The 12,441-nt window shown below is 55.8% G+C and overlaps 4 non-coding genes across 4 annotated transcripts; all 4 read right to left on the bottom strand.

Annotated features, from left to right (window-relative positions):
* Positions 1-3,823: 3,823 nt before the first annotated feature.
* trnay-gua (transfer RNA tyrosine (anticodon GUA)) lies at positions 3,824-3,913 on the bottom strand. Its single transcript is given in 2 exon segments — positions 3,824-3,859; positions 3,877-3,913. It is a non-coding gene; the product is annotated as a tRNA-Tyr (tRNA).
* Positions 3,914-5,065: 1,152 nt separating this feature from the next.
* trnay-gua (transfer RNA tyrosine (anticodon GUA)) lies at positions 5,066-5,155 on the bottom strand. The gene is given in 2 exon segments: positions 5,066-5,101; positions 5,119-5,155. It is a non-coding gene; the product is annotated as a tRNA-Tyr (tRNA).
* A 2,394-nt stretch (positions 5,156-7,549) lies between these two features.
* trnay-gua (transfer RNA tyrosine (anticodon GUA)) lies at positions 7,550-7,639 on the bottom strand. Its single transcript is given in 2 exon segments — positions 7,550-7,585; positions 7,603-7,639. It is a non-coding gene; the product is annotated as a tRNA-Tyr (tRNA).
* A 1,151-nt stretch (positions 7,640-8,790) lies between these two features.
* On the bottom strand, positions 8,791-8,880 carry trnay-gua (transfer RNA tyrosine (anticodon GUA)). The gene is given in 2 exon segments: positions 8,791-8,826; positions 8,844-8,880. It is a non-coding gene; the product is annotated as a tRNA-Tyr (tRNA).
* Positions 8,881-12,441: the final 3,561 nt, after the last annotated feature.

Genomic DNA, 12,441 nt, shown 5'->3' with positions numbered 1-12,441 from the left:
ATGTGTCCTGAAAGCGGTGTCGCGTTTTCAGCTCATCTGTGTTGCTGTGGCCCGCGTGCTGGTGAATGCTCACTCTTTCCAAAAACGCAGCCGAGGCTCCTTCGAGCCGGAATTGAGCCAGCGACCTAAGGATGACAGATTTGCGACACACTACAGTCCTCCGCTCTACCAGCTGAGCTATCGAAGGAGAGCCCAGCAGTGGCTCTCCCTTGCTGATACTTTGCCGCACTCCTCCACTAATGTGACGCCGTTGCCTCCCTGAAAATCTGTCACTCTGGGAGATCCTGAGCCAATGGCTGATCTCCACAGCTTCGGCCAGTGCTGGCATGAAGAAATCGTCTTGAGTGCTGATCCGAAACTGCCAGATTCTGCCGGTACAGTACCTGACTCGCAGCTTCATGTACATGTCAGGTTAGGGTTTGGGCCGCAGCTTACCGACTGGTTCAAGTTGCCTCCAAACACGTCCAGGACGTGCCCGCTGACCTCAGGCAGCTCACCCACCACCTGTATGATCCTTTCAAGGAGCTGACTTTCACCCGCAGGCGTTTGCCTTCGCTGCGCAGCTCGACTTTCTTCCTACGCTGCACCCTGAAACAGCAGGACCTGCCTGTCGCTCACGCTTGAAGCTTTTGATCTTTCGGGACCACTCTCAGGGAGGCGGCGTACGCAAACGGTAATCCGTCTGCTGCAGACCAGCTGAGTGAGTGGGTGCACTTGCAGTTTTAAAAGCAAGTGAAGAATGCGGGCATTGATCCCACTACCTCACGCATGCACTCTGCCATTTGAGCTAATCGCCCGGTCGGTGAACTGGCCATGCTTTGACTTCTTCCGCAGTGGATCCTGAGTAGCCACGCTCCAGGATGTGCAGAAAATCCTCTCATCCGTCGGACGGCTGAGACCAAACATTGCTGATGCCTGTCTCGCTGAAACAACCAACTTGTCGGAGGAGCAGCAGCGGCAGCTGGTGGACTCAGGCGAGGCGGAAGGCCACATGGACGAGGAAAGAAGTGCTGAGGAGATGGCAATTGCTGATTGGAGGTCGAAACGACTTCAACCTTGGCGCAGCCACCACGAGCGTGAGGTGACGTCGGGTGGCCCCGCCTGACTGATAGAAGACTTAATTTGGTTGCAGTGAGCACAAAGTGCTTTCATGCGTTTGTGTTGAAAAAAAGGCACCCTGCTGGCCGTCAGCTGCAGCACGGAGACAGCTGGCTCGTTGCAGAGGGGGAAGGGCGTGTGCTGATGTGTCCTGAAAGCGGTGTCGCGTTTTCAGCTCATCTGTGTTGCTGTGGCCCGCGTGCTGGTGAATGCTCACTCTTTCCAAAAACGCAGCCGAGGCTCCTTCGAGCCGGAATTGAACCAGCGACCTAAGGATGACAGATTTGCGACACACTACAGTCCTCCGCTCTACCAGCTGAGCTATCGAAGGAGAGCCCAGCAGTGGCTCTCCCTTGCTGATACTTTGCCGCACTCCTCCACTAATGTGACGCCGTTGCCTCCCTGAAAATCTGTCACTCTGGGAGATCCTGAGCCAATGGCTGATCTCCACAGCTTCGGCCAGTGCTGGCATGAAGAAATCGTCTTGAGTGCTGATCCGAAACTGCCAGATTCTGCCGGTACAGTACCTGACTCGCAGCTTCATGTACATGTCAGGTTAGGGTTTGGGCCGCAGCTTACCGACTGGTTCAAGTTGCCTCCAAACACGTCCAGGACGTGCCCGCTGACCTCAGGCAGCTCACCCACCACCTGTATGATCCTTTCAAGGAGCTGACTTTCACCCGCAGGCGTTTGCCTTCGCTGCGCAGCTCGACTTTCTTCCTACGCTGCACCCTGAAACAGCAGGACCTGCCTGTCGCTCACGCTTGAAGCTTTTGATCTTTCGGGACCACTCTCAGGGAGGCGGCGTACGCAAACGGTAATCCGTCTGCTGCAGACCAGCTGAGTGAGTGGGTGCACTTGCAGTTTTAAAAGCAAGTGAAGAATGCGGGCATTGATCCCACTACCTCACGCATGCACTCTGCCATTTGAGCTAATCGCCCGGTCGGTGAACTGGCCATGCTTTGACTTCTTCCGCAGTGGATCCTGAGTAGCCACGCTCCAGGATGTGCAGAAAATCCTCTCATCCGTCGGACGGCTGAGACCAAACATTGCTGATGCCTGTCTCGCTGAAACAACCAACTTGTCGGAGGAGCAGCAGCGGCAGCTGGTGGACTCAGGCGAGGCGGAAGGCCACATGGACGAGGAAAGAAGTGCTGAGGAGATGGCAATTGCTGATTGGAGGTCGAAACGACTTCAACCTTGGCGCAGCCACCACGAGCGTGAGGTGACGTCGGGTGGCCCCGCCTGACTGATAGAAGACTTAATTTGGTTGCAGTGAGCACAAAGTGCTTTCATGCGTTTGTGTTGAAAAAAAGGCACCCTGCTGGCCGTCAGCTGCAGCACGGAGACAGCTGGCTCGTTGCAGAGGGGGAAGGGCGTGTGCTGATGTGTCCTGAAAGCGGTGTCGCGTTTTCAGCTCATCTGTGTTGCTGTGGCCCGCGTGCTGGTGAATGCTCACTCTTTCCAAAAACGCAGCCGAGGCTCCTTCGAGCCGGAATTGAACCAGCGACCTAAGGATGACAGATTTGCGACACACTACAGTCCTCCGCTCTACCAGCTGAGCTATCGAAGGAGAGCCCAGCAGTGGCTCTCCCTTGCTGATACTTTGCCGCACTCCTCCACTAATGTGACGCCGTTGCCTCCCTGAAAATCTGTCACTCTGGGAGATCCTGAGCCAATGGCTGATCTCCACAGCTTCGGCCAGTGCTGGCATGAAGAAATCGTCTTGAGTGCTGATCCGAAACTGCCAGATTCTGCCGGTACAGTACCTGACTCGCAGCTTCATGTACATGTCAGGTTAGGGTTTGGGCCGCAGCTTACCGACTGGTTCAAGTTGCCTCCAAACACGTCCAGGACGTGCCCGCTGACCTCAGGCAGCTCACCCACCACCTGTATGATCCTTTCAAGGAGCTGACTTTCACCCGCAGGCGTTTGCCTTCGCTGCGCAGCTCGACTTTCTTCCTACGCTGCACCCTGAAACAGCAGGACCTGCCTGTCGCTCACGCTTGAAGCTTTTGATCTTTCGGGACCACTCTCAGGGAGGCGGCGTACGCAAACGGTAATCCGTCTGCTGCAGACCAGCTGAGTGAGTGGGTGCACTTGCAGTTTTAAAAGCAAGTGAAGAATGCGGGCATTGATCCCACTACCTCAAGCATGCACTCTGCCATTTGAGCTAATCGCCCGGGCGGTGAGCTGGCCATGCTTTGACTTCTTCCGCAGTGGATCCTGAGTAGCCACGCTCCAGGATGTGCAGAAAATCCTCTCATCCGTCGGACGGCTGAGACCAAACATTGCTGATGCCTGTCTCGCTGAAACAACCAACTTGTCGGAGGAGCAGCAGCGGCAGCTGGTGGACTCAGGCGAGGCGGAAGGCCACATGGACGAGGAAAGAAGTGCTGAGGAGATGGCAATTGCTGATTGGAGGTCGAAACGACTTCAACCTTGGCGCAGCCACCACGAGCGTGAGGTGACGTCGGGTGGCCCCGCCTGACTGATAGAAGACTTAATTTGGTTGCAGTGAGCACAAAGTGCTTTCATGCGTTTGTGTTGAAAAAAAGGCACCCTGCTGGCCGTCAGCTGCAGCACGGAGACAGCTGGCTCGTTGCAGAGGGGGAAGGGCGTGTGCTGATGTGCCCTGAAAGCGGTGTCGCGTTTTCAGCTCATCTGTGTTGCTGTGGCCCGCGTGCTGGTGAATGCTCACTCTTTCCAAAAACGCAGCCGAGGCTCCTTCGAGCCGGAATTGAACCGGCGACCTAAGGATGACAGATTTGCGACACACTACAGTCCTCCGCTCTACCAGCTGAGCTATCGAAGGAGAGCCCAGCAGTGGCTCTCCCTTGCTGATACTTTGCCGCACTCCTCCACTAATGTGACGCCGTTGCCTCCCTGAAAATCTGTCACTCTGGGAGATCCTGAGCCAATGGCTGATCTCCACAGCTTCGGCCAGTGCTGGCATGAAGAAATCGTCTTGAGTGCTGATCCGAAACTGCCAGATTCTGCCGGTACAGTACCTGACTCGCAGCTTCATGTACATGTCAGGTTAGGGTTTGGGCCGCAACTTACCGACTGGTTCAAGTTGCCTCCAAACACGTCCAGGACGTGCCCGCTGACCTCAGGCAGCTCACCCACCACCTGTATGATCCTTTCAAGGAGCTGACTTTCACCCGCAGGCGTTTGCCTTCGCTGCGCAGCTCGACTTTCTTCCTACGCTGCACCCTGAAACAGCAGGACCTGCCTGTCGCTCACGCTTGAAGCTTTTGATCTTTCGGGACCACTCTCAGGGAGGCGGCGTACGCAAACGGTAATCCGTCTGCTGCAGACCAGCTGAGTGAGTGGGTGCACTTGCAGTTTTAAAAGCAAGTGAAGAATGCGGGCATTGATCCCACTACCTCACGCATGCACTCTGCCATTTGAGCTAATCGCCCGGTCGGTGAACTGGCCATGCTTTGACTTCTTCCGCAGTGGATCCTGAGTAGCCACGCTCCAGGATGTGCAGAAAATCCTCTCATCCGTCGGACGGCTGAGACCAAACATTGCTGATGCCTGTCTCGCTGAAACAACCAACTTGTCGGAGGAGCAGCAGCGGCAGCTGGTGGACCCAGGCGAGGCGGAAGGCCACATGGACGAGGAAAGAAGTGCTGAGGAGATGGCAATTGCTGATTGGAGGTCGAAACGACTTCAACCTTGGCGCAGCCACCACGAGCGTGAGGTGACGTCGGGTGGCCCCGCCTGACTGATAGAAGACTTAATTTGGTTGCAGTGAGCACAAAGTGCTTTCATGCGTTTGTGTTGAAAAAAAGGCACCCTGCTGGCCGTCAGCTGCAGCACGGAGACAGCTGGCTCGTTGCAGAGGGGGAAGGGCGTGTGCTGATGTGTCCTGAAAGCGGTGTCGCGTTTTCAGCTCATCTGTGTTGCTGTGGCCCGCGTGCTGGTGAATGCTCACTCTTTCCAAAAACGCAGCCGAGGCTCCTTCGAGCCGGAATTGAACCGGCGACCTAAGGATGACAGATTTGCGACACACTACAGTCCTCCGCTCTACCAGCTGAGCTATCGAAGGAGAGCCCAGCAGTGGCTCTCCCTTGCTGATACTTTGCCGCACTCCTCCACTAATGTGACGCCGTTGCCTCCCTGAAAATCTGTCACTCTGGGAGATCCTGAGCCAATGGCTGATCTCCACAGCTTCGGCCAGTGCTGGCATGAAGAAATCGTCTTGAGTGCTGATCCGAAACTGCCAGATTCTGCCGGTACAGTACCTGACTCGCAGCTTCATGTACATGTCAGGTTAGGGTTTGGGCCGCAGCTTACCGACTGGTTCAAGTTGCCTCCAAACACGTCCAGGACGTGCCCGCTGACCTCAGGCAGCTCACCCACCACCTGTATGATCCTTTCAAGGAGCTGACTTTCACCCGCAGGCGTTTGCCTTCGCTGCGCAGCTCGACTTTCTTCCTACGCTGCACCCTGAAACAGCAGGACCTGCCTGTCGCTCACGCTTGAAGCTTTTGATCTTTCGGGACCACTCTCAGGGAGGCGGCGTACGCAAACGGTAATCCGTCTGCTGCAGACCAGCTGAGTGAGTGGGTGCACTTGCAGTTTTAAAAGCAAGTGAAGAATGCGGGCATTGATCCCACTACCTCACGCATGCACTCTGCCATTTGAGCTAATCGCCCGGTCGGTGAACTGGCCATGCTTTGACTTCTTCCGCAGTGGATCCTGAGTAGCCACGCTCCAGGATGTGCAGAAAATCCTCTCATCCGTCGGACGGCTGAGACCAAACATTGCTGATGCCTGTCTCGCTGAAACAACCAACTTGTCGGAGGAGCAGCAGCGGCAGCTGGTGGACTCAGGCGAGGCGGAAGGCCACATGGACGAGGAAAGAAGTGCTGAGGAGATGGCAATTGCTGATTGGAGGTCGAAACGACTTCAACCTTGGCGCAGCCACCACGAGCGTGAGGTGATGTCGGGTGGCCCCGCCTGACTGATAGAAGACTTAATTTGGTTGCAGTGAGCACAAAGTGCTTTCATGCGTTTGTGTTGAAAAAAAGGCACCCTGCTGGCCGTCAGCTGCAGCACGGAGACAGCTGGCTCGTTGCAGAGGGGGAAGGGCGTGTGCTGATGTGTCCTGAAAGCGGTGTCGCGTTTTCAGCTCATCTGTGTTGCTGTGGCCCGCGTGCTGGTGAATGCTCACTCTTTCCAAAAACGCAGCCGAGGCTCCTTCGAGCCGGAATTGAACCAGCGACCTAAGGATGACAGATTTGCGACACACTACAGTCCTCCGCTCTACCAGCTGAGCTATCGAAGGAGAGCCCAGCAGTGGCTCTCCCTTGCTGATACTTTGCCGCACTCCTCCACTAATGTGACGCCGTTGCCTCCCTGAAAATCTGTCACTCTGGGAGATCCTGAGCCAATGGCTGATCTCCACAGCTTCGGCCAGTGCTGGCATGAAGAAATCGTCTTGAGTGCTGATCCGAAACTGCCAGATTCTGCCGGTACAGTACCTGACTCGCAGCTTCATGTACATGTCAGGTTAGGGTTTGGGCCGCAACTTACCGACTGGTTCAAGTTGCCTCCAAACACGTCCAGGACGTGCCCGCTGACCTCAGGCAGCTCACCCACCACCTGTATGATCCTTTCAAGGAGCTGACTTTCACCCGCAGGCGTTTGCCTTCGCTGCGCAGCTCGACTTTCTTCCTACGCTGCACCCTGAAACAGCAGGACCTGCCTGTCGCTCACGCTTGAAGCTTTTGATCTTTCGGGACCACTCTCAGGGAGGCGGCGTACGCAAACGGTAATCCGTCTGCTGCAGACCAGCTGAGTGAGTGGGTGCACTTGCAGTTTTAAAAGCAAGTGAAGAATGCGGGCATTGATCCCACTACCTCACGCATGCACTCTGCCATTTGAGCTAATCGCCCGGTCGGTGAACTGGCCATGCTTTGACTTCTTCCGCAGTGGATCCTGAGTAGCCACGCTCCAGGATGTGCAGAAAATCCTCTCATCCGTCGGACGGCTGAGACCAAACATTGCTGATGCCTGTCTCGCTGAAACAACCAACTTGTCGGAGGAGCAGCAGCGGCAGCTGGTGGACCCAGGCGAGGCGGAAGGCCACATGGACGAGGAAAGAAGTGCTGAGGAGATGGCAATTGCTGATTGGAGGTCGAAACGACTTCAACCTTGGCGCAGCCACCACGAGCGTGAGGTGACGTCGGGTGGCCCCGCCTGACTGATAGAAGACTTAATTTGGTTGCAGTGAGCACAAAGTGCTTTCATGCGTTTGTGTTGAAAAAAAGGCACCCTGCTGGCCGTCAGCTGCAGCACGGAGACAGCTGGCTCGTTGCAGAGGGGGAAGGGCGTGTGCTGATGTGTCCTGAAAGCGGTGTCGCGTTTTCAGCTCATCTGTGTTGCTGTGGCCCGCGTGCTGGTGAATGCTCACTCTTTCCAAAAACGCAGCCGAGGCTCCTTCGAGCCGGAATTGAACCGGCGACCTAAGGATGACAGATTTGCGACACACTACAGTCCTCCGCTCTACCAGCTGAGCTATCGAAGGAGAGCCCAGCAGTGGCTCTCCCTTGCTGATACTTTGCCGCACTCCTCCACTAATGTGACGCCGTTGCCTCCCTGAAAATCTGTCACTCTGGAGATCCTGAGCCAATGGCTGATCTCCACAGCTTCGGCCAGTGCTGGCATGAAGAAATCGTCTTGAGTGCTGATCCGAAACTGCCAGATTCTGCCGGTACAGTACCTGACTCGCAGCTTCATGTACATGTCAGGTTAGGGTTTGGGCCGCAGCTTACCGACTGGTTCAAGTTGCCTCCAAACACGTCCAGGACGTGCCCGCTGACCTCAGGCAGCTCACCCACCACCTGTATGATCCTTTCAAGGAGCTGACTTTCACCCGCAGGCGTTTGCCTTCGCTGCGCAGCTCGACTTTCTTCCTACGCTGCACCCTGAAACAGCAGGACCTGCCTGTCGCTCACGCTTGAAGCTTTTGATCTTTCGGGACCACTCTCAGGGAGGCGGCGTACGCAAACGGTAATCCGTCTGCTGCAGACCAGCTGAGTGAGTGGGTGCACTTGCAGTTTTAAAAGCAAGTGAAGAATGCGGGCATTGATCCCACTACCTCAAGCATGCACTCTGCCATTTGAGCTAATCGCCCGGGCGGTGAGCTGGCCATGCTTTGACTTCTTCCGCAGTGGATCCTGAGTAGCCACGCTCCAGGATGTGCAGAAAATCCTCTCATCCGTCGGACGGCTGAGACCAAACATTGCTGATGCCTGTCTCGCTGAAACAACCAACTTGTCGGAGGAGCAGCAGCGGCAGCTGGTGGACCCAGGCGAGGCGGAAGGCCACATGGACGAGGAAAGAAGTGCTGAGGAGATGGCAATTGCTGATTGGAGGTCGAAACGACTTCAACCTTGGCGCAGCCACCACGAGCGTGAGGTGACGTCGGGTGGCCCCGCCTGACTGATAGAAGACTTAATTTGGTTGCAGTGAGCACAAAGTGCTTTCATGCGTTTGTGTTGAAAAAAAGGCACCCTGCTGGCCGTCAGCTGCAGCACGGAGACAGCTGGCTCGTTGCAGAGGGGGAAGGGCGTGTGCTGATGTGTCCTGAAAGCGGTGTCGCGTTTTCAGCTCATCTGTGTTGCTGTGGCCCGCGTGCTGGTGAATGCTCACTCTTTCCAAAAACGCAGCCGAGGCTCCTTCGAGCCGGAATTGAACCGGCGACCTAAGGATGACAGATTTGCGACACACTACAGTCCTCCGCTCTACCAGCTGAGCTATCGAAGGAGAGCCCAGCAGTGGCTCTCCCTTGCTGATACTTTGCCGCACTCCTCCACTAATGTGACGCCGTTGCCTCCCTGAAAATCTGTCACTCTGGGAGATCCTGAGCCAATGGCTGATCTCCACAGCTTCGGCCAGTGCTGGCATGAAGAAATCGTCTTGAGTGCTGATCCGAAACTGCCAGATTCTGCCGGTACAGTACCTGACTCGCAGCTTCATGTACATGTCAGGTTAGGGTTTGGGCCGCAACTTACCGACTGGTTCAAGTTGCCTCCAAACACGTCCAGGACGTGCCCGCTGACCTCAGGCAGCTCACCCACCACCTGTATGATCCTTTCAAGGAGCTGACTTTCACCCGCAGGCGTTTGCCTTCGCTGCGCAGCTCGACTTTCTTCCTACGCTGCACCCTGAAACAGCAGGACCTGCCTGTCGCTCACGCTTGAAGCTTTTGATCTTTCGGGACCACTCTCAGGGAGGCGGCGTACGCAAACGGTAATCCGTCTGCTGCAGACCAGCTGAGTGAGTGGGTGCACTTGCAGTTTTAAAAGCAAGTGAAGAATGCGGGCATTGATCCCACTACCTCACGCATGCACTCTGCCATTTGAGCTAATCGCCCGGTCGGTGAACTGGCCATGCTTTGACTTCTTCCGCAGTGGATCCTGAGTAGCCACGCTCCAGGATGTGCAGAAAATCCTCTCATCCGTCGGACGGCTGAGACCAAACATTGCTGATGCCTGTCTCGCTGAAACAACCAACTTGTCGGAGGAGCAGCAGCGGCAGCTGGTGGACTCAGGCGAGGCGGAAGGCCACATGGACGAGGAAAGAAGTGCTGAGGAGATGGCAATTGCTGATTGGAGGTCGAAACGACTTCAACCTTGGCGCAGCCACCACGAGCGTGAGGTGACGTCGGGTGGCCCCGCCTGACTGATAGAAGACTTAATTTGGTTGCAGTGAGCACAAAGTGCTTTCATGCGTTTGTGTTGAAAAAAAGGCACCCTGCTGGCCGTCAGCTGCAGCACGGAGACAGCTGGCTCGTTGCAGAGGGGGAAGGGCGTGTGCTGATGTGTCCTGAAAGCGGTGTCGCGTTTTCAGCTCATCTGTGTTGCTGTGGCCCGCGTGCTGGTGAATGCTCACTCTTTACAAAAACGCAGCCGAGGCTCCTTCGAGCCGGAATTGAACCAGCGACCTAAGGATGACAGATTTGCGACACACTACAGTCCTCCGCTCTACCAGCTGAGCTATCGAAGGAGAGCCGAGCAGTGGCTCTCCCTTGCTGATACTTTGCCGCACTCCTCCACTAATGTGACGCCGTTGCCTCCCTGAAAATCTGTCACTCTGGGAGATCCTGAGCCAATGGCTGATCTCCACAGCTTCGGCCAGTGCTGGCATGAAGAAATCGTCTTGAGTGCTGATCCGAAACTGCCAGATTCTGCCGGTACAGTACCTGACTCGCAGCTTCATGTACATGTCAGGTTAGGGTTTGGGCCGCAACTTACCGACTGGTTCAAGTTGCCTCCAAACACGTCCAGGACGTGCCCGCTGACCTCAGGCAGCTCACCCACCACCTGTATGATCCTTTCAAGGAGCTGACTTTCACCCGCAGGCGTTTGCCTTCGCTGCGCAGCTCGACTTTCTTCCTACGCTGCACCCTGAAACAGCAGGACCTGCCTGTCGCTCACGCTTGAAGCTTTTGATCTTTCGGGACCACTCTCAGGGAGGCGGCGTACGCAAACGGTAATCCGTCTGCTGCAGACCAGCTGAGTGAGTGGGTGCACTTGCAGTTTTAAAAGCAAGTGAAGAATGCGGGCATTGATCCCACTACCTCACGCATGCACTCTGCCATTTGAGCTAATCGCCCGGGCGGTGAGCTGGCCATGCTTTGACTTCTTCCGCAGTGGATCCTGAGTAGCCACGCTCCAGGATGTGCAGAAAATCCTCTCATCCGTCGGACGGCTGAGACCAAACATTGCTGATGCCTGTCTCGCTGAAACAACCAACTTGTCGGAGGAGCAGCAGCGGCAGCTGGTGGACTCAGGCGAGGCGGAAGGCCACATGGACGAGGAAAGAAGTGCTGAGGAGATGGCAATTGCTGATTGGAGGTCGAAACGACTTCAACCTTGGCACAGCCACCACGAGCGTGAGGTGACGTCGGGTGGCCCCGCCTGACTGATAGAAGACTTAATTTGGTTGCAGTGAGCACAAAGTGCTTTCATGCGTTTGTGTTGAAAAAAAGGCACCCTGCTGGCCGTCAGCTGCAGCACGGAGACAGCTGGCTCGTTGCAGAGGGGGAAGGGCGTGTGCTGATGTGTCCTGAAAGCGGTGTCGCGTTTTCAGCTCATCTGTGTTGCTGTGGCCCGCGTGCTGGTGAATGCTCACTCTTTCCAAAAACGCAGCCGAGGCTCCTTCGAGCCGGAATTGAACCAGCGACCTAAGGATGACAGATTTGCGACACACTACAGTCCTCCGCTCTACCAGCTGAGCTATCGAAGGAGAGCCCAGCAGTGGCTCTCCCTTGCTGATACTTTGCCGCACTCCTCCACTAATGTGACGCCGTTGCCTCCCTGAAAATCTGTCACTCTGGGAGATCCTGAGCCAATGGCTGATCTCCACAGCTTCGGCCAGTGCTGGCATGAAGAAATCGTCTTGAGTGCTGATCCGAAACTGCCAGATTCTGCCGGTACAGTACCTGACTCGCAGCTTCATGTACATGTCAGGTTAGGGTTTGGGCCGCAACTTACCGACTGGTTCAAGTTGCCTCCAAACACGTCCAGGACGTGCCCGCTGACCTCAGGCAGCTCACCCACCACCTGTATGATCCTTTCAAGGAGCTGACTTTCACCCGCAGGCGTTTGCCTTCGCTGCGCAGCTCGACTTTCTTCCTACGCTGCACCCTGAAACAGCAGGACCTGCCTGTCGCTCACGCTTGAAGCTTTTGATCTTTCGGGACCACTCTCAGGGAGGCGGCGTACGCAAACGGTAATCCGTCTGCTGCAGACCAGCTGAGTGAGTGGGTGCACTTGCAGTTTTAAAAGCAAGTGAAGAATGCGGGCATTGATCCCACTACCTCACGCATGCACTCTGCCATTTGAGCTAATCGCCCGGTCGGTGAACTGGCCATGCTTTGACTTCTTCCGCAGTGGATCCTGAGTAGCCACGCTCCAGGATGTGCAGAAAATCCTCTCATCCGTCGGACGGCTGAGACCAAACATTGCTGATGCCTGTCTCGCTGAAACAACCAACTTGTCGGAGGAGCAGCAGCGGCAGCTGGTGGACCCAGGCGAGGCGGAAGGCCACATGGACGAGGAAAGAAGTGCTGAGGAGATGGCAATTGCTGATTGGAGGTCGAAACGACTTCAACCTTGGCGCAGCCACCACGAGCGTGAGGTGACGTCGGGTGGCCCCGCCTGACTGATAGAAGACTTAATTTGGTTGCAGTGAGCACAAAGTGCTTTCATGCGTTTGTGTTGAAAAAAAGGCACCCTGCTGGCCGTCAGCTGCAGCACGGAGACAGCTGGCTCGTTGCAGAGGGGGAAGGGCGTGTGCTGATGTGTCCTGAAAGCGGTGTCG

Source organism: Chiloscyllium plagiosum, unplaced genomic scaffold (genome assembly GCF_037043375.1).
Source record: "Chiloscyllium plagiosum isolate Xiang-an unplaced genomic scaffold, Cpla_swu_hap1 HiC_scaffold_4, whole genome shotgun sequence".
Classification (NCBI taxonomy): domain Eukaryota; kingdom Metazoa; phylum Chordata; class Chondrichthyes; order Orectolobiformes; family Hemiscylliidae; genus Chiloscyllium; species Chiloscyllium plagiosum.
Note: the sequence above shows the minus strand (reverse complement) of the source record. Positions and strands in the feature narration are given on the sequence as shown.